Genomic DNA, 20981 nt, shown 5'->3' on the forward strand with positions numbered 1-20981 from the left:
TTGGAACAGATGCGGTTGTAACGTAAGGCCTGGCTGTATACGATGGATTGTTTGGTATGTTTGGGATGGTAGCTAGAAGCATGTAGATATGTTTGTCGGTCAGTTGGTTTTCTGTATAAGGTGGTGTCTATACGTCCATCCTGTATTTTTATAGTAGTGTCCAAAAAATGTATTTCTTGCATAGATTGGTTCATTGTTAGGTTGATGGTGGGGTGAAAGTCATTGAATGTCTGGTGGAAGGTTTCCAGGGTCTGTTGTCCATGTGTCCAGATAATAAAAATATCGTCAATGTATCGCAGGTACAGGAGAGGTTTGAGTGGGTAGGAGTTAAGGAAACGTTGTTCTAAATCTGCCATGAAGATGTTGGCATACTGTGGGGCCATGCGGGTGCCCATGGCTGTGCCGCTGATCTGGAGGAACAGGTCATCACCAAATTTGAAGTGGTTGTGGGTAAGGACAAAGTGGCAGAGTTTGGTAGCAAAGTCCGCTGTGGTTTTATCTGAAATGGTGTTCCTTATGGCTTGTAAACCATCATTGTGTGGGATGTTGGTATATAGAGATTCCACATCCATAGTGGCTAGTATAGTATTATAGTATAGTATATAGTATATAGTATAGTATAGTATAGTATAGTATAGTATAGTATAGTATAGTATGTAGTAGAACAGGCATCCCCAAACTGCGGCCCTCCAGATGTTTTGGCCTACAACTCCCATGATCCCTAGCTAACAGGACCAGTGGTCAGGGATGATGGGAATTGTAGTCCAAAACATCTGGAGGGCCGAAGTTTGGGGATGCCTGTAGTAGAAGTACATGCGAGGGGAATGTGGGGTCATGCTGGCTAGCTCTGCCCCCGAGTCGCCTCCTCTCTGGCTGTTGTATTAAGGGATTCCACATATCTGCCAATGTCAGCAGGAGGAATCACCACTGGCCCAATATTCTTCTCATGTGGCAGTCCTACGTTAAAAGCACATCTTAAGGGGATTGTGTGAACCACCCTCCCTGATTCTTGTGCTTCTGGTCATACACTGGTCATCTCTGAAGGTCTTTTTGTTTTGTTTTGTTTTGGGAGACTGCCAGGAGAGTACTGACTCTGTTTTGGCTGTATCCATTTTCACCCCTGCTGGAGTGATGAGGTGGCCAAGGAAACCAGTGGTAGCAAGGTCGAATGCACAAATCTCTCACTTAGCATACAGCTTGTACTCCCAGAGCCTCTGCGACACTGCTTTCACATTCAACTCATGCAATTGAGAATTGGCTGAATAAATCGGAATGTCATCTTTGTAAACTATCAGTAACTGGTCCAAGTAATTGCTAAAAATATCATTCATAAAATATTGAGAAACCACTGGGGCATTCCATTGTCCAAAAGGCATGACCATGTACACATAATGCCCATATCTTGTCTGCAAAGCCATTTTCTATTCATCTCTCTGCTTTATCTAGACCAGGTTGTAAGCTCCCCTCAGATCCAGCTTAGTGAACACTGTAGATGTGCAAAGATACTTCAGGTGCTGTAGAATCAGAGGGAAAGTGGTGGCTGGGTATCATGATTTGATTAAGAGCTCTGAAGTCCCAGCTCTCCACATAAGATAGAGATGGATGCACCTTTAAAAAAAACCAACAACACCCACAAATAAGACCTGCAACTCTTGTTTCCATCATGAATTTTACACTCATATGTCCACATTGTTGTCCACTATTATTTGTAAAGATGTATCAACAACTTTCTCTTCTTTTTCTCTGTCGTCTGTATAGGAAAATGTAATTATGTATTTGTCAGAATAGTTTATTTCAGAATCATACACACACACAGATATATCCCCGTGGCATGTATCATCATGACGCTTCTTCCTGTAGCATGAAAAATTTCAAGTGTGAGTCAAAATTATGAAGTCAAAACCTCAAAATTCTTGACATTGATTTGTACCACAATATAATGATAAAAATCAGGTTGAGAGTCATTGTGTGCAACTGAAACAACTGCACATTCTCTGTTCATCCCTTCTTCCTCTTCCTCTGTTGATTCCCTTTTGTCAAATTTTTAGATCTAAGCTCCTACAGAAATATGGACCAGCCACACCCGGTCCAATTTACTATGACACAGCCCCATGGAGAGCACAAGGTGAGGTAGGAAGTTACAGACTACCTGCCACATCTCCTCCCAACTCCAAAACATGGAAGCTATTTAAAATCTGCCCGAAAAAAGTTCTGCTACTTATTGCTCCTTTTTTTTCTTTCCCGTTTCAATCTGAAAACAGAACTGGTTTATGAATTAGTCATTACTCTGGGATCTAGGCTCTTCTCAGTTTTTTTGTACATAGAAACTAAAGAAATGGGTAGTCCAGAAGGACCTGCAATTTCTAAGATGTGGAGGCCCAATTGTGTCTGTTCCAGTGCCAAAAACGGGATGGAAAGGTTCATGTGAGATTAATATGGCTGCATAAAGAAGTGGCCAATTTTAACTGAAAGTGAAATCAAGATCAAAAGTGAAGCATACAGGAAAGGGAATATTATATATATATATATATATATAATGTGGAAGGAAGAGCATGTCTCTACAGAGATTAATAAATGGTTCAGGATAATGTTACAAAAAAGGAGCTAAGTGAATTAGATGAGCTAGAGATGTTGGAAGCAATATGCAAATGTGTCAGGAAGATGAAGCAGGGTATAACATACTGTACATACAAGGAGGTATAGTTGCATTTCCAGTATAAGAGAAGTCCTGCTGGGTCAGATCAAAGACCCATCTAGTCCAGTGTTCAGTTCCCTGAGTGATGAACCAGATGCTAACAGGAAGCCCACAAGCAGGCCAGGAGTACAGGAAGGGTGCTGTGTTTCCCCAGCAACTGGTATTCAGATGCATTTCTTTCTTTCTCTTATTAGAAAGGGATCTATGATCAGATTAGTAGGGGGTAGGGAGGTGATGAAATCAGTATTTAAGTCATCAGGGCCTGATGAAACATACTTCAGGTGCTCAGGGAAGCAGCTGATGAAAATTCAGCACCACTGGCATTTATATTTGAGATGACACAGAGGGCAGAAATGATCCCAGAAGGCTGCAGAATAGTGACATTCTATCTTTGGGTAAAGGAAGATTGAGACAATTATAGTTCAGTTCAAGATTTGCATACTAGGGGAGTTTAGGAGATTATCCGCAATTGTGTTTTGGATGGAATTATGATAGTACCTCTGCCGAGTGCAGCTGAAGCAGCTTCTGTCCAAAATTGCAGCTGTGGGATGCAGCTGTACCTACTTCCTGCTTGTTGGCCAGAATTTTAGCTGTCAGAACAAGCCTTGTCCTAACTGATGCTCATTGTATGAAACCAATGGTAGATGAGAGGAGTATAGTTCTCCTGATGGTAAAAGACTGATAGCACTCTTCTAGCCATATCCAAAGGACTGCTAGTGTTGTCCAGGATGCTCTGTAATATCCCATGCTACAGAGTTGTAATTGTGCATCTAGGTGTCAGAATTAAATAGCTCGTCATCATTTGCTGGGCACTGAAAGTTGCATTGATTGTAGCAGCTATAATAAAAGCAAATGTTTATGGTATCATGCTTTGTAGGCACAGAGGCATTCACGTCCAATAAGTCCATCGAGTAGCCGGCTGCTGGCTGGAACCCATGGCTGGTACGCAGCAAAGCAAACACAGTAGTTTTCATGCTTCTTCCCTAACCCCCTATCCAACACACACACACACACATTTGCAAAAGCTTCTAAGACAGTTGCTTGAGGTGGCCTTCAGGCAGCAAAACAAATGAAGCAACAAACCAATCAACCCTCATGCTTCTTCCACTGCCTATTTTCTCTCAATTATTTTTTACCCATCCCCAGCTATCCCAGCCCCACCTTCATTTAAAAAAGGACAAATGTCTCTCGTCTTCATTTTAAGAGGTCATCCAGACTTCCTTTTGTGCTGTGCTTTCCAGGCACAGGCCAGCACTTTAAAGCACTGTGTCCAAGCAGGTTTCTTTTTTCCCAGTGCTTTCTCCAGGAAAACCCACATTCAACCACTGATTCGGAGCAAACGGCAATCTGCAAAAATTTTTTCCTGTTTATTCTGATTCAGTGATGAAATGCAGGTTTTCCTTGGGAAATAACCAAGACCACCCCCCCCCCCCACTCAGACATGGAACTTTAAAGCCTGGACCTGTGTCTAGAAATGCAGCACAAAAGAAAGTCAGGAGGAGCCCCAACTATACTCGTTATTTTCAGCTACTTGGGCAGTGTCACTTCTGTCTCCCTCTCCCAATTTTGGCCAAGTTTGGTTTTGTATTTTATCTACAGCTGTATCTTCTCAAGTAACCTTGATCATTTGTCCCTCCATGCCTATGGTATTATAATTCCTTCATTGCTGCCTACATACCCACCTAGGCTATTATAATCCCCTCTTTGTGGTCCGTTTGCCTAGGCTGTATTATTCATCCCTTTCATTGACATTTTACAAAAAGGTTATGGTTGTTTTTTTTAAAAAAAAGTTTAAAGAAACTGAAAGAAGCCCTTTACGTACCTGTTTGAAATTTTACCAAATTTCAGGGTTAATCTCCTCTTGGGGGCTACTATATTTGAAGGTTTTATGTGTCAATGCGAAATCTTCTCCCTGATCCCCAGAAAGTTATAGCCATTTTTGTTTCCCAGTGAGTTAATTGGTGGGCCAAAGCTTTGGTTTTCTGAAGGTTGCTTTGAATTCGGGGTCTGGGGTGAGGGTGATCCAAAGTGAAGACAGGCCCAAATCAAAGCACTGAAGTAGGCTCCAGAGTGAAGTGGATATGACTAGATCTATATAAGTTAACACACATATATTTTACCAAATCACATCTCTCGTTTTCTTGAATTTGCAGTTCTGAGCTGTGAGAGTGTCACAGTTTGCTCCAACATGCACAATACCAAGTTGAGAAACTATTCCGCCTTGAGACCTCCGGTTATAGGATGGTATATAAATTCAATAAATAATAATAATATTCAAAAGCCCCAAAATTAAGAAATTTCAAAATTTGAGGCTTTCTTTGAGCTTGAGTCTCCAGGCCAAATGGCACTCCTGGCGCACCCACCCTCCAATAGGCCTTGTTTTGTGTTTGTGTACTTGTACACAACACATCTTAACACTAATGTTTGCTCCTCTGGGTCTTCCAGCCTCCAGACCATTTAATGATTTTGTGTGTGTGTGTGAGCGCATGCACAGGTACACACCAAAGCCTCTTCTTAGTTTTATAGGTGGCCTCTGCTTGCTAATGGAATTAAATGTGATTTTGATATGGAGGGATAAAACAAAACTTATTGTAGGAAGAGCTTTGTTATCATATGGAGCTCCGGAGTTTTCCTTGTCCTGATCTTCATGCTTCGCTGAATTGTATTTAGCAACGACAGTATTTGATCAGACTGGTGATGGCCTCTACACAGCATGCAGAGTATATTAGTCTGATTTCAGGCAGAGCTGCCCATGGCACAAACGAGATTCCTACTCCCTCTAGTGCAGCAAGTGGGCATACAGAAGACACTGTCTATTACACTATTTAAACAAGAATTGAACAGCCATTCCGTGGCTACACTGTAATAAAGAGGAACATTTAAGAAAGAACAACTAAAGGACCTTGAGATAAAAACATTAAACCAAGATGCTGAGCATCACCAGAGGTGAAATTCTTATTTGGCAGCCTGGTGAAGGAAGCGCTGGATGTCTCTAAATTAAATAAAAAACCTGGGGTGAAATCACAGCTCAAACAAGTGTGTGCTTTAGCATTAGTTTGCCAGCCTCAGTTCCTACCTGTAAAGTGGGAATGATAATGAGCAACACGGTAAGGGTTGTAGACATATTTAACAGAGTTAAGACAGAGGCATTGCTAAAACAAACTGGTTTTCCTGGAGGCAGTTTTATTCTTTAGAGAAGAAGCCAAGCTGCTGGTGCACAGTTGCCATGCCTAGTTCTCACTGTGGCCGTGGATAGTACCTGGCTGTACTATTGCAAACTGCAGGTAGGGGCTCACATGAATCATAGAATCATAGAATCATAGAGTTGGAAGAGACCACAAGGGCCATCCAGTCCAACCCCCTGCCAAGCAGGAAACACCATCAAAGCATTCCTGACAGATGGCTGTCAAGCCTCTGCTTAAAGACCTCCAAAGAAGGAGACTCCACCACACTCCTTGGCAGCAAATTCCACTGAATGAATGAATGCTTTTCCATTCCAGAAAAGAACAACCAACCCCTGCGTATCTATAAGTGCCGAAGGAAAGGCTAGGTTTGAATGCTTCTTATTTTCCATAACATCTAATTTGCAATTAAAAATATACCGGTATATCTGAAAGAGTATTCAGACTTGTGCACCTCCACTTGTAGCCTGAAATGGTCTAGCCCCAAAAGTAGTTTCAGCACCTCTGTGAGAACTGTGATCTCATTAACAGCAAAGGTGTGACTTAATTTCTTCATAGACTGTGCAAGCCTTAACTGGGTGTAAAACTAATACATACCTTTTAAAGTTCTTTGGATACTATGACAGAGTATTGCAATACCCTAGTTGTGTTGGGGGTAGGAGAAGAGAAATATGCTGCTGCTGTTGTGGCAGAACAGCTACCGTATCCTATATGTGCTCAGCCTGGCAGGGAATGGGAAAACACACAGCCAGAAAGTTTTTTGTTTTGTTAATGGCATAAAAACAACAGACAGGCTGCTACTGCCCACAAGTCTGGGACTGTGCTGGTGTTGATGCCCATACTGAGACGGCCACTAAATCCACAAGGACACAGTTCCCAGCCATAGCTGCCAAGTCTCCCGTATTTCGCGGGAAACCACCGTATTTTAAACCGTTTCCCACTGGCAGCCAGGATTAAAGCCATCCATGTCTGCGACTATCACTATCTCCTTTGGAAGCGAATTCCATAGTTCAACTATGCACCGTGTGAAGAAATATTCTTCTGTCTGTCCTGAAATCTTCCAGCATTCAGCTGCTTTGGAAGCCTGCAAATTCTAGTGTTATGAGACAGGGAGAAAAGCCTTTCTCTCTCCACTTTTTTAACACTGTACATAATTTTGTACACTGCCACCATGTCACCCCTTATTCTCCTTTTATCTAAACTACAAAGTTAAACTAAAAAATTTGTATGGGAATTGCTCCATTCCCTTGATAATTTTGGTTGCTCTTTTCAGATGCTTCTCCACCTGTGCAATATCCCTTTTGATGTGAGGTATCCAGAAGTGTAAACAGTATTCCAAGCAGTCTTACAATGGATTTGTATAACAGCATTATGATATTGACAGTTTTATTATCAATCCCTTTCTTGATGATGATTTGTGTTCCCCCTGTCCCCAGTGTCAACACACAGTCACACAGTCATAGATGCCAGGTGGAACAGCTCACATTTTACATGCAGGGGATCCCAAATTTGAATGAGTGTACCACTTCACATTGCAAAAGGTGAATGAGAACCCCATTCTTAGGCATGTTTGATCCAATCTACAGGAATGCTGCATGGATGGATAGCCTGACTCTGCCGTGGGTCAAATTGTCCTTTAGCCCCTTTCTATTATTTTCCCAAGGAGTTGTGTTACATGCCAGTGGAATTCACTTCCTATCCTCCTTCTCATTCTCTTCCTGACCCACCTGTGTTATACACACCAGTTGTGTGCCACTCTCACTCCAACAGAGGAAGCAAGGAGCATTGTATCCCGTATCCGCTGGGAAAACCCCTTTTTTCTTACCGTTTCCCGGCGGTCTCCCGTTTAGCGAAAAATCCCGGTATTGTCCCTTAAATCGGGATACTTGGCAGCTATGAGTGGAGGAGAATTACCCGGCCATTTTTCTGGTGTCGCTTGCCCTTCTATGGGCACCAGAAAATGCCGGCGCCGGCGCCGGAAGTCGCTTCCGCGCATGACCGGAAGTTGCGTGACGCGACTTCCGGTGGCGCTTTGCCCTTCTATGGGCATCAGAAAATGGCGCCGCCGGCGCCGGAAGTCACTTTTACGTGTTTCCGGTCATGCGCGGAAGCGACTTCCGGTGCTGGCGCCGCTATTTTCTGGTGCCCATAGAAGGGCGGAGCGCCACCAGAAGTTGCGTCACGCAACTTCCGGTCATGCGCGCGCTGCCGATCCCGGATATTTACGACCCGGACTTGGCAGGTATGCTGAGGGGCAAGCTCCCTTCAGAATCTCCTCTTCGAAGCAGCTGAAGTAAGATGATGATACCAGGATGTGGAAGAGGGATCTGTATCTACCATTCCTCCTCCGCAGCACCAAGAGAAACACATGTGGCAAAGTCAAAGCCTGATCTGAATTGCATCTGGGATGGAGTGGATCCCAAAAGGGAGGCATGTGTGTGTTATTGCCAACTTATCACCCCAGCATGGCTCCTGTGCCTTAGACAATGGCTTGGGATATAGCAGCATAGCAGGTGCAATGTCCCTGGTGGCACTGTGCATAACTCTCTGTCATGGAGCTTGGAAGGAGGGCATGTAGGTTAACAAGACCATGGAGGAAAAGCTAGAAACATCCTGGTCACAGGGTGGTCTCTCTTATGGCCTGCCAACATATCTGAAGTGTTCACCGATTGCATCTGTCGTGGCAACATATCTTGCACTCTGCCGCATTCTATGCCTCCTCCCCAGTCAGTGACTCTCAAATAGGATTGTGCCCTAAATCATCTAGTGGAATACTTTGAAATCACCAAGCAGGGAAAAGTGCTGTACAAGCACCAATCAATGGTTCTATGCTATATATAGTATCATTTTGCCTCTTACTGGCTTACAACAGCCTGTGTGAAGAGAAATACAGACAGTCAGAGTATGAAAGCTCATCAAGGCCACACACTCAAAAATAGAGTAATTTTCCCCTGCCTTGGCAAATAAATTATTTATTTCATGAGTCATCTCTAAATGGTTCGCTTTTATATCAGATGATTGCCATAGCTTCTTTTAATCACTTGAACACTTTAAAAAAATTGATTAGCCCTCTGCATAATTAAGAAACCATTAAGTAGCAGCCATGCTTAGATTAAAAAATCCTTCTGATTAGTAACAGATTTGCACAACACAGACGTGCCATTTTGCAATCTGCACTCATAAACCATATTTTAGTTGGAATATTAATATGATTATATGGCTTTCCTCAGTAAATACAGAATGGGACAATACCTAAGTAATTTTAAATTGGAATAATTGAGATTAGATTGTGGTGTGGTAATAATGTAGGAATAGGGGAGAGACACAGTGGCTGGCATCTGCTCTGCAGAAATAGCCACTGATTAATGAAGTAATATGCAATAAAGGCATCTTCTGGGAGGGAGGAACAGAAAGAGAATCGCCATTTATCTGGCAACACTCACTCTATCTGAGTAGCATCGTCCCTGTTGACTTAGAAGAGTTGCATTTACCCAATGAACTCCAGTGGGTCTAAAGGTCCTCTGTTCCTCCAATACCTATAAACCTAAGAGAACTATCAAGCCCCAAAGAACTTATTCTGTGTTTTGCAATGTAAAAACAGCAAATAAACCGTTTTTTGTTGCAGATAATTTCTTTCTAAGATCGGATATTATAGAAACGAACATTGGAGGCAGAGTCTTTCAAAGTGCGTCTGCCTAGGGATTCAATTCCAGAGGATCATAATGTTCCCAATATTTTAAACTATCTCTATTGAAATAAAAAAAATTAAGGTCTTATATATATAATAAATGTTCATCAATGTACCAAAAGATACATACAAAAATGTATGGGCCACATGTGTGAAGCAGCACAGGAAGACAGCCCTGAAACCATTTTGACTTCCCAAAATGAGCAAATGTTTCTCTGCAAGGAAGGAGGGGGTGAGGGAACCTTCCCATTGTCTCAGGAATTAAGTGAGATTCCATCTCAAAGGAATGGCCAGATTACCAGGAAAGGCAATCAGAGAAGGCATTATCAGATAGCCTGGCAGACAGGGGATAACAACGCGCTCAGATTTCTGTTGTAGACCGCCCTTTCTATGATGTAGGTATGATGTATCTGGGGGGTGGTCTTGGGCTACACCCCTTCTGTGATGTATGTATGATGTTTCTGGGGGTGGTCTTGGACTCCAGGGTGGGCAATTTTAAATGTCTATATAAGGGCAGGCACGCCTTTGTTCTGGGTCCTCCTCTTTTCTCCTGCGTGAGAGGGGAGCACCCTGTTGCAACAGCTTTAATAAAGATCAGGCTTACTAGCTGCTTTGCTTCTCAATATTCTCTGGTTGGCCTCTGTTATTTTCTCCTACCGATGGAGAACCTACAAAGGACTCTACAAGGGCTCTTGTTACCTCATAAGGGAATAAGGGCAGATTTTGTTTATTGCACTGCACTGGTGTGTGTTTGTGTGGAGGCCTTAAGCAGCTTAAACCTTTCCATCTCAAGGCTTAGTCTCTACTTTATCAAAAGTTGCCACCACTTTAAACCTTAAATTGATGCAACTACCCCTTTCACAAATATAGGGTGATATTCACAACTAAGTTTTACTCAGGGTAGGCTCGTTGAAATTAAGGGGCCTAGATAGATAGGATACTGTACTTGCTCTAGTTCCCCCCCCCAATACTCTTAATCTATTACTTTTCGTAACTCCAGCCCACAGGGTTGCCAAGAGGGCTTTACTTCTCTCTGGTCCTTTACCACCTTCATCAAAGTCTTCACTCTGGTCAGCAGATCTTCCATCTGCCGTCACTTTGACCTTCGCTCTTCCAAAGGCTGCTGCTGGAGTCTCCCATTCCTGTCTTGCAGACCTTCGGAGCCCTTGCCTCAAGTTATTTCATCTTTCAGATTTGCTTCTCCTTTTCCTCTCAGCTTCCTCTAAGTCCATCACTGAAACTCTTTATCATCAAACAACTCTTTATTGCGACAACCCCCCCCCCCACAGTGCTGAACCTGGCTTCATTTCCCCTCCAGCCAATCAATTTGTCTCTGATGGAATCTGAAAACTCCATTGATCTAAAATACCGGGCCAATAGAATTGAATGGCATGTCCACCAAACTACCAGTCAAAAAACTGACTGCTGCTTTATGCTACTGCTTTGTATATAAATGTCAAAACCCAGTACTGTATGTGTATACTGTACGGCCAATGCTCCCCCCGCCCTAAAATAATGTTTAGGGGAACTCTCATTTTCCTAATCATATTGAAATACTGCCCCTCAGTGAGGCCAAACTTGGATTCATGTACCCCTGCAGCCCCCCAGAAGAAAAGCACTACGTGCAGCCATTTTTTTTTAGCAGCAGTGACAGTTTGTCACTCAGCCCACTGCTAGCAGCCTTGTATATTTTGTATCTTCCCCCTGGCTCTAGCAGGAGGTAAGAGACACAGCTTTCCTTCTTGTAGTTTACATTCTGATCAGCATATCAATCATTAAAGCACTCTTATAAGGGTGAAACTTTACCTCACAGGAATATGGTTTCTCCACAGTTTTCAAAGATAGGATTTTGCAAAGCTCTCACGACTTTCATCCATTATTATTTTTCCTTGTTAATTTTTTAGTTACTAAACTGTATTGTAAAGTTTTCTGAGATTGAAGCTTAACAAAAAAACCAAAACAAAACAAAATTATTCTGTGTCACAGTCCTTTAGTCTATATTAACACCACTTTGAGTAATCCATTTCAATTTTAGAAAGGGTTCTTTCATGCTGCATGAATCATTGCAGAATCCAAGTGTTTTAAAGATGTACCTTCAGTCATGATAGCCTGAATTCTCATGCAAACTTTTCAGCTGAGAGATAAAAACATACAGATACACCCTGTTCAATTGTAGATGACCTGTGGCAACAGGCCTGACCCAGAATTTTTAAAGAACAAATCAATAGCCTTTTAAGAAGATGCAATTTATCAAACCTTAGCAGTTGTCAGGGAACACCTGAGAATTTCCAAAAATAAACTGAAAATACAGTTAACTGTCAGGATTTCATTAAAGGGAGGGAAACCAAGTTGGAGAGAGAGAGAATATAGGTGAACTCCTGAAAGGAGAGGAATTAAAATCACTTCAAAAGCCTTTTTGTGTTATAAACCATCACAGACAACTTGATGAATTTTTAAAAGAAACAAAATATTATTTTACTACAGAACAAAATGGAGGTGATGAGTTGGAGCAGAAGATGGGGTACTCCTTTGAGCAAGAATGGCAACAGAAGTAGAATTGCAAATTACTTTGTAGAGCTATACTTCTTCTAAGAATACTGATGGCACCTAAACTCAAGCCTACATACAAGTAAATAAATAAACAAACCCCCTCAACACTCTGCCCTAACCATATTGCAGGGAAGTAATCTCCATTTAAATAAATGGTGTTCCAGAAATCAATGTCATCTCTATATTTGAAGCAGCTGTTCATATATTTTCTTAATAGGCCAGTGACATTAGGGCGGTTTATCACTGACACTTCTGCCCTCCCAAACATTCCTGGAAGATAATAACCCCAAATGGACTTTGGCAGGTCAATTTGCTTCTCTATGATTGGTTAGAGGACCCAAAATAAGAAGTGCAGTTCAAGTGAGATTAAAAGAAAGAGAAAAGGCACCTTTGAGAATGCAATTAGTTACTTACTGTGTGTGTGTGTGTGTGTGTGTGTGTGTGTGTGTGTGTGTGTGTGTCCAGCTCTACAACTTGAGCTCTTAAAGCACCTTACAAACCTCAAAATAAAGCCATAATAAGTACCACAAAAATATAGTAGAATAATAGCTATGAAAAGCCTGACTAAACACTCACATCTTAGCCATTTTTCCAAGGCTCAAAAAGGAGAGCTTGGCAGCCTTCCCTTGGAGCAGATTGCATAACAATGGAATCACCAAGAAGGGCTTGCTTCAGAAAATGGCCCACTCTATGCAGGGACTCATCATATTACTCTGAGGCACATGGGCATGATGCTAGTGGCAAAATAATTTATGTAATGGGAGATGCCATACTTGCTTCTGCAGGTTATCCTTATTATGAGATGAAAAAGATAAAGTACATTAATTAGATTTAGAGACTGCAATTGAAACAATTGAAACCATAAGTTAATAAATTTGATTTCTTCTTTTGTATTATTTCTCTGAGATACCAGCTGCATTATTTGGTATCATCAGTAAACTTGGCCACTTCTGTCCTCACCCCTAACAGTGGATCATTTATGGGGAAGTTAAGAAAACACACAAATCCAAACCACTTCTACACCCCTCCATTGTGAGAACTTTCCATTCATCTTTATCTTCTGCTTTCTATTCAATTAGTAACTTGGGACGCAGGTGGCACTGTGGGTTAAACCACAGAGCCTAGGGCTTGCTGATCAGAAGGTCAGCAGTTTGAATCCCCGCGACGGGGTGAGTTCCTGTTGCTCGGTCCCAGCTCCTGCCAACCTAGCAGTTCGAAAGCATGTCAAAGTGCACGTAGATAAATAGGTAAATAAATAGCTACAGTGGGAAGGTAAACGGCATTTCCGTGCGCTGCTCTGGTTCGCTAGAAGCGGCTTTGTCGTGCTGGCCACATGACCTGGAAGCTGTACGCCGGCTCCCTTGGCCAATAATACAAGATGAGCACACAAGCCCAGAGTTGGTCACAACTGGACCTAATGGTGAGGGGTCCCTTTATCTTTACTCTATAAGAGGATCTCTCTTCTTATCCTCTCTCTGCCAAGTCTGCTTAGAAGTGTTTGGTGAGCGACTTTTAGTAGTTCTGGTACACAATGTCTACTGGATCACTTGCTATCAGGATTCTTGTTGACACTCTTAAAGAACTCTAAGAGGTTAGTGAGGCAGGACTTACTATGGTAGAAGAAATGATGATCTTCAGCAAGACTTGTCCTCCTAGGTTCTAGATAGTGCTTTCCTTAAATGTTTCCTACCAATTCATATGAAACAGACATAAAACTAACTGGCAGGTCATCCACCCCACCCCCAAACCCCCTTTAAAACTGATGTTACTCTGGCCACCTTCCAGATAATAAGTCTGATCTTAGGGACAAGTTACATATCTTTGTTAAAGACCAATAATTTTACATTGGAGTTTTTAATAACTTTTTGTTGGCTATTGTCTGGACCTGGTGGTTGTTTGTTAATCTTTCTTAATTTCTTGATAAAACCTAGATCGTCATCTCTTGTCATCAATATTTGCCTGAATTCTAAAGACTTCCTTCCTAAAAATGTCAGTTCGTGTGTACTTGTTCCATATATCCATCAGTGAAGGCAGAAACAAAGAATCCATTCAGCTTCTCTGCATGCCCCTTAACCTTCTGTAACACACCTTTAACTCCCCTAGGCTGCAATCCTATGCACATTTACCTGGGAGAAAGCTCCTTTGAACTCAAAGGGACTTCTGAATTGGCATGCATAGATCGTGCTGTTAGGAACATAGGAAACTGCCCTATAGCAAATCAGACCCTTGGTTCATTTCACCCAATATTGTTTACAATGACGAGCAGTGACTCTCCATGGTTTCAGACCAAGCTGTCTCCAGCCCTACCTGGAGATGCCAGAGATTGAATCTAGGGCTTTATAAATACAGCATAGCCCTTCACTTATCCAGTGGTACTACTGACTTCCTTCTTGCTTCTGATGCATTAAAATAATTTTTTTCTTTAAAAAAGTGTGTTTTAAAATAACTTTGCCTTTATTTTTTTTCAGCAAATTCCTCAAATTCTTCCTCCTCCTGTTCTTCTTTTGTACCCCTTATTTTATTCCTTTTGACAAAATCTGTGTTTCCTTCCATTCTCCTCCTTTGGGCAAGGTTCCCGCATTCTGAAGAAAACCTATTGTCTCTGATTGCTGCCTCGACTCTGCTCATTAACCACACGGGTGTCCTCTTGGACATGATAGGTAGTATCTTTCTTGATAGGCCAATCAATATACGATAAATACAGGGTTGCATATTTTGATGAGGTTTCAGCATGCTTACTTTTTTTATGGATTACTGACAGTGGGGCTGTATAAAAGCAAGTGGCTTGAATTTACGCTATTTCTCTCCTCTAGGCAAACATGTGCCTCATGTATTCTAGACATGTAGGAAGGGACACTGAGCTATAATTTACAATGTGCAGCAACAGCTGTCATGTTCTGGTTGTGGATCAGGTGAGCAAACTTCTGTTTTAAGCACCTGCTGAATGAGTGAGTCAGATCCCGGACACTAATAGCAGGGAACCCACTGCTGAACCTGTAGATCCCTGTTTTGTGAGAATGGGTTCTGAATAAAATGGCCCTCAGACATGCTAATCTGACTTGCTCATCCTGTAACATGAATCTTAGGCAAAATGTATCTGTCTCATCTAAAACAAAAACCACATATCTGGGTAGGATTCCAGGATTCTGGCCCACATGTAATTGGTATTTCCAGGATACTTCATTCAAAGAGAAATAGTGGGTGATGTTAAGGCTTTCTGGGAATATATCAATAGAAGCAAAAAATATTCAGCAGCTCCTTGTTTTTTTCTTTTCCCAAGGTTTTTCAGGTCACCGAGAATGAAAAATCAACACTGCACATTGCTTGCTTCCATCAAAAAAACCTATCATAGTAAGGAGAAATTTGAAAATATACCAGGCAGGTTTCTTTTCTGTGTATAAACATTTATGCATATGTAAATGGGAGTGTCATTAATTCTAATTGCCGAAAGGAGATTGACACTAACTCAGATCCTCTGTCCCTGTGGAGAGATAGAACCTGCTTGCTGGAGTGTAGTAGCATATATTGTAGGCTGTGTACAGAATCACTGATGAAGTGCTGCAGCAGCTGAATTGCGGGAATACTAGTGAATGTTGTAGAAGGAGAAGAGAGCATTTGTTGTGCATGCTGAACAAGAATTAAAATAGGCTGCCTGTGTATGTGTGCGCGCGTACAGATATTAGCCAGGCGTAATCAGTCTGTTCAGTTTCCTTTAATATTTCACTGCAAATTGGACACAGAGGGAGGTCATTTTGGTTTGCTAATTGGCTGTTTTGCACATGATACAGCATTATTGCCTGGATCCCCCCAAACTGACGGTAGTTTCTGCCCCTCAAGGGAGCAGCTGCACAGATGAACCACCCACACAATAAAGGTGCTAAACTGGATAAGCAAGTAATCACAGGTATTCTGCAGGCTTGGGAAGGTTATGAGAGATGGGATGATGAAACAAATATGCTGGCACAAGTTAATTTATCGCTGTGAAAGCAAATCAAGATGATTACGCTATAAAGCATGCTTCGCCATTCTCCCCTTCCTGAAAACAAGGACTGGAGGTAGTTTCCTAAGCAGATAAAGATCTTGCTTTTCACCACCGTCTTTTTATAATATAAAAGGGGACGAAGTAGATATATACTTTTAGTATAGATATATACTTCAATTTAAGAACTCATCTGCTGACAAGGTATGATTTTCATCGCCATTTTAATGAATTTATAGGTTGAATGTGTTTAATCAGTTGTGCAATAGAAGCCCTAGATACTGGAGGGGGTTAGGATGTGGTTATCTACCCCCTCGAGCTGAGCCAAGCCCATGCTAGGCCAGTCTAAATTCCGCCCTACTGCTACGTCTGCTGGAAGGCAGTTCAGTGGATGACTGTCACGGTCCGGTCGGCAGGCGGTTGAAGCCCTGGCTGAGGACGTCAGGACCAGAGGCAAGATGGTGGTGTAGAAGCAGGAACAGGTGCAGGGTTGAGGGTCTACCAGCAGGCAGTCACAGGGTCAAGGAGCAAGGCAGAGGCAAAGGTCCAAGGGTTGAGGATCAAGGCATCGGCAAAGGCGAGGGAGCAAGGAGCAAGAGGCCAAATGCAACCAGGCAAGGATAGCGTTGCTGTGGCAAAGAGCTGAATGGAAATGCTGAGCTTTTATCCCTCCCAGCTCCTGCCACCAGGTGCAGTGAGATATCAAGTGGTCTCACCTGAGTGGTCACTCCCTGCCTCTCCAGCACAAGCTGGAACAGGTGCAGGGTTGAGGGTCCAGCAGCAGGCAGCCACAGGGTCAAGGAGCAAGGCAGAGGCGAAGGTCTGGGAGTCGAGGAGCAAGGCGTCAGCAAGGCAAAGGTCCAAGGGTCGAGGATCAAGGCGTCGGCAAAGACGAGGATCCAAGGAGCAAGGCGTCAGCAAGGCAAGGGTCCAAGGAGCAAGAGACCAGATGCAACACGGCAGGGATAGTGTTGCTGTGGCAAAGAGCTGAATGGAAATGCTGAGCTTTTATCCCTCCCAGCTCCTGCCACCAGGTGCAGTGAGATATCAAGTGGTCTCACCTGAGTGGTCACTCCTTGCCTCTCCAGCACAAGCTGAGGCCTCACCTGAGTGGCCACTCCCTGCTTCTCCAGCACAAGCTGAGGCAGGCCCCAGTCCTGCAAAGCACTACAGGCCCCAGAGCCTGACTCCTGCCCATACTCCTGACAATGGCGAATGTGCCTGCTACAGGAGACATGCCTGATACAAAGCCTACCCAAAGGGGCATGTTGGGGGCAGGAAAGAGATGCGATGTGGAGAAACTCTGCTCTGTTCACAGTCCTGCTCCCACAATCTGGCGTGAGTCGCCACCAAAGGAATGGTTTAATTCACAAAGCTTCATAGAAGTCAATGGGACAGACCCAACTGCAAAACCTCAGGCCCAAGGCCATACCCACACCAGCCTGAAAGTGGTAAATGGATGCAGCATCCACCAACCAGAGCAAAGTACCCCCAGGATGTAAGCCATTCATGCTGCAGCCACAGTTCACATTCTGCCTCTTGTGGTACAGCATGATGATGAATGAGCTCCTTATGCAGGGACTTCACGCTCGGCATCATGGTCAGTGGCAGAGCAAGCCGATTGGGTGCCTGGGGCAGGGCCAGCTGCCCATGGGGCAGGGCCAGCTCCCTGTGGGGCAGGGCAAGCCAGGGCAGGACGCTTCGCGGGGCCTCCAAGAACTCTGCCTGCCTTCTCCCACTCAGCCGCCCTACAGTGGCGGGTGGGCTGTTTGGGGCAGCGTGGAGCCTGTGGGCGCCCAAGTCACTGCGTCACTCCCAGGAGAGACACATGGCTTGGGAGCACTGCAGGCCCCGTGGTGAGTGCCGTCCGCCATTTTGTCAGCCCCCTCAGTGGTGACACCCAGGGCAGCCGGCCCCCACTGCCCCCTTCCTCCGCCCCTGATCATGGTGACTTGTACATTGCACTGTGGGAAGCATCCTGCAATACACCAGCCACTTTGAACACTCTGAGCAAAGTTTGCTCTCCAAACAATCCAAATGACAACACCTTGCCTCTTAGATTCTGTCTCTCACAGGAATCGAGAAGTAGGTCTCCGGACAATGAGAGACAGCACCAAACACTCCCAAAGAGCAGCTGGTATGGAACCCAACCCCAATGGAAGTTGAGGAAGTAGGGAGGCCTCTGCAGGGAAAGTCCCAGGCAACTCCTATCCCTTGAAAGGAGGGTTGGCAGCAGCGGAAAATACTCCTTTCCCGCAAGTTGGAGCAGCAGCTCCAGTCCTCCATATAGCCTCACACACCTAGAACCATACCCAAGTCCTGTTTCCCATGTTTTTCTCCATATGTAAACACGCTGAGGCCACAGCAATTGTCTGCATGTCAATACAGGGCACCCATCACAAAAAGGGCATTTTGTGAGCATAGGAAGGTGGTATGAGCCACCATCTTGGCCTGGGACTGCTGGGATAGCACATGTGTGAAGGGCTACGGGGCCAGGGGGGCCACCAAAGCGCATCAGTAGGCTGTTTGGGCTGATTGGGGAAGGCCATGTCCTGGCTTTTCGACCCTGACATATGTGGCAGAGCTGTTCTCACTATCCTTTTGAGAGGATCCATTTTTCAGTCTGGTTGAAATGAATGCACTCTTCTGCTTTTTCCAGAAAACTATTGGCAAAATATTTCTACAGATGTACCCCCTTCCTAACTACTGTACTGTGAATCTGTTGAGCATTCTACTGGCTTCCAAAAAAAGAACATGTGGATTACAGTTCTGTTGGTATGTTTCTTCAATTAATACTGTAACTTGTTATTGTGAATCTACAATTCCTAAATTTTATTTTGTTCCTATATATATATATATTTAAGAACACACACACACGACCATGACAGATGGGTGGACACACTGTTCCTTAGAATGGACAGACAGATTATGAGAGGAATAATCTGACATAGTTTAGAGAGCTAAAATGTATGAAGAAATAAGCACCAGGTTTTGATTATATTTTCACTATACAGTTGAGGGAATGTAGCCTTGGAAAAGACCATCTAAAAACTCGTGGCATACACTTTACCAATATGATTGTTGCCAACTTGGGTTGAATTACATATTTTTAAGTAAGAATTGGATATTCATTGTATCTTTACAACAGTGGGTGCACATCTTATATTAAGCAGGAAACTTGTTATTAAGATTTCTAGTAAATGGCAGATTCTGTCAAAATGGATGCCGTGGCGGGACATTAGTATTCATGATATCACACCAACTCTTTCTAGCTTAAGTCTATTCTTTCTTTCTTTTTCTTTCTTTTTTGTTCATGATGTCATAGTTATACTAGCAGGAGAAACTGCTGTGGCAATTATTCCTATGGCTGGGTTATTACTTTGTATATTTGATTTAGGCTACATTTTTAACATCATATGGCTAACTTGCACCATTTATTGGACCTACTCACTTTTGACTTTTCCATAGACTTCGTTCTAACCACAAGGCACTCTCCACATCTTTCAAACCTTTAATTATCCCTCAGCTTTGTGGGTCCTGAGCTGCCATGGCCAAATAATGATATGTCAGTTATTTGCTTAATCTGTTTCCTGTCCAAGGTCAAAGTTTCCAAACAAGTGAATGGAAATTACAGAGCGAAACCTGCCTTACACCGGAACAGAATTGTAGATGGGCACTGATAATCCTTTGAAAATCATAATTAATTTATTTCCATAGTCTTCTATCCAATTAGTTGGGAGGGGAAATGAAATTTCCTAGGAAAATGTATTCTTCTGTAGGCATCTCTAACTAATAGTTCACTGCAAATATTTGATATTCAGATGGCAAAAGTAATGCAGCATTGTTAGTTATGTAAGTTGAGTGGTAAAATGTATGTACCCTGTTTGGGATCAATTATATAACTTGCCAGCACCTTGGAAGCACAGCATATTGCACGTAAAGGATACAAATACCAACAATTTCAAATGTCTATTTTGTAATTATTTTGAACATGCAATCTTAAATTGGCTTTTTTGCAAGTGTGTATTAGGAAAGCCTTATTGTTTAGAACAACCCAAATGAATATTACTGGAAAATATTTTTCATTGCTCAGTCAGCTCTAGTAATTACATTCTGCTGACCTAGATTCTCCCTGCTGATGCAGTTGAGTACAGTATTCTTTTTGCTTCCTTAACAAAACTGTTGTGTAGTACTGCTGTGTGCTGTTTAACAGCTACTACACTGCATACCAGCAACAAGATATATCACAGTGATGGCTCAATAGACTGCACATAATGCACACCGAGCCCCTCCGATGGAAGTTGTTAGTGAAATGCTATATTTTAAATTATTTTCAATACACAATAAACATTATGGCATACTAAAGGGGCAACAAACCCGAGGGGGCGTTGATACCATAGATTGCTTACAAGGTCAGATCATTGTAGGGAATTTTGCAGTCTACTGCCAAGCTGCTCTTTGAGACTTGTCAGTCCAAAATGTTAAAAATAATGACTTCCTGATCCAAATTACAAGTTTGAAAATATCCTCATAAAGTTAGATTTTGCTTATTTACCTGATGTTTTTGAGCCCAAGGGATTCTATTGCAGTTTCTTTTTATTCTCACCAAACCACAGCAATTGAAAATCTCTGTTTAAAAAGGAAATAATAATAATAATAATAATAATAATAATAATAATAATAATAATAATATATTATTTCTACCCCACCCATCTAGCTGGGTTTCCCCAGCCACTCTGGGTGGCTTCCATAGCTGCCAAGTTCTCCCTTTTTTTAAGGGAAATTCCATTATGCTGAATAGGCTTCCTCGCGAGAAAAGGGAAAACTTGGCAGCTATGGTGGCTTCCAGCAGAAGGTTAAAAATACATTAAAACATCAGTCATTAAA

The 20981-nt window shown here is 42.8% G+C and overlaps 1 protein-coding gene across 1 annotated transcript in view; it reads right to left on the reverse strand.

Annotated features, from left to right (window-relative positions):
- Positions 1 to 20670, reverse strand: part of GPHN (gephyrin) — a 273273-nt gene extending 252603 nt beyond the window's left edge. Inside the window, exon 1 of the mRNA XM_060274140.1 lies at positions 20650 to 20670. The gene's annotated coding sequence lies outside the window, so the exon portion shown is untranslated. The remainder of the gene's footprint in view (positions 1 to 20649) is intronic.
- Between the last annotated feature and the right edge of the window lie 311 nt (positions 20671 to 20981).

Source organism: Zootoca vivipara, chromosome 1, assembly GCF_963506605.1.
Source record: "Zootoca vivipara chromosome 1, rZooViv1.1, whole genome shotgun sequence".
In the NCBI taxonomy this organism is placed as follows: domain Eukaryota; kingdom Metazoa; phylum Chordata; class Lepidosauria; order Squamata; family Lacertidae; genus Zootoca; species Zootoca vivipara.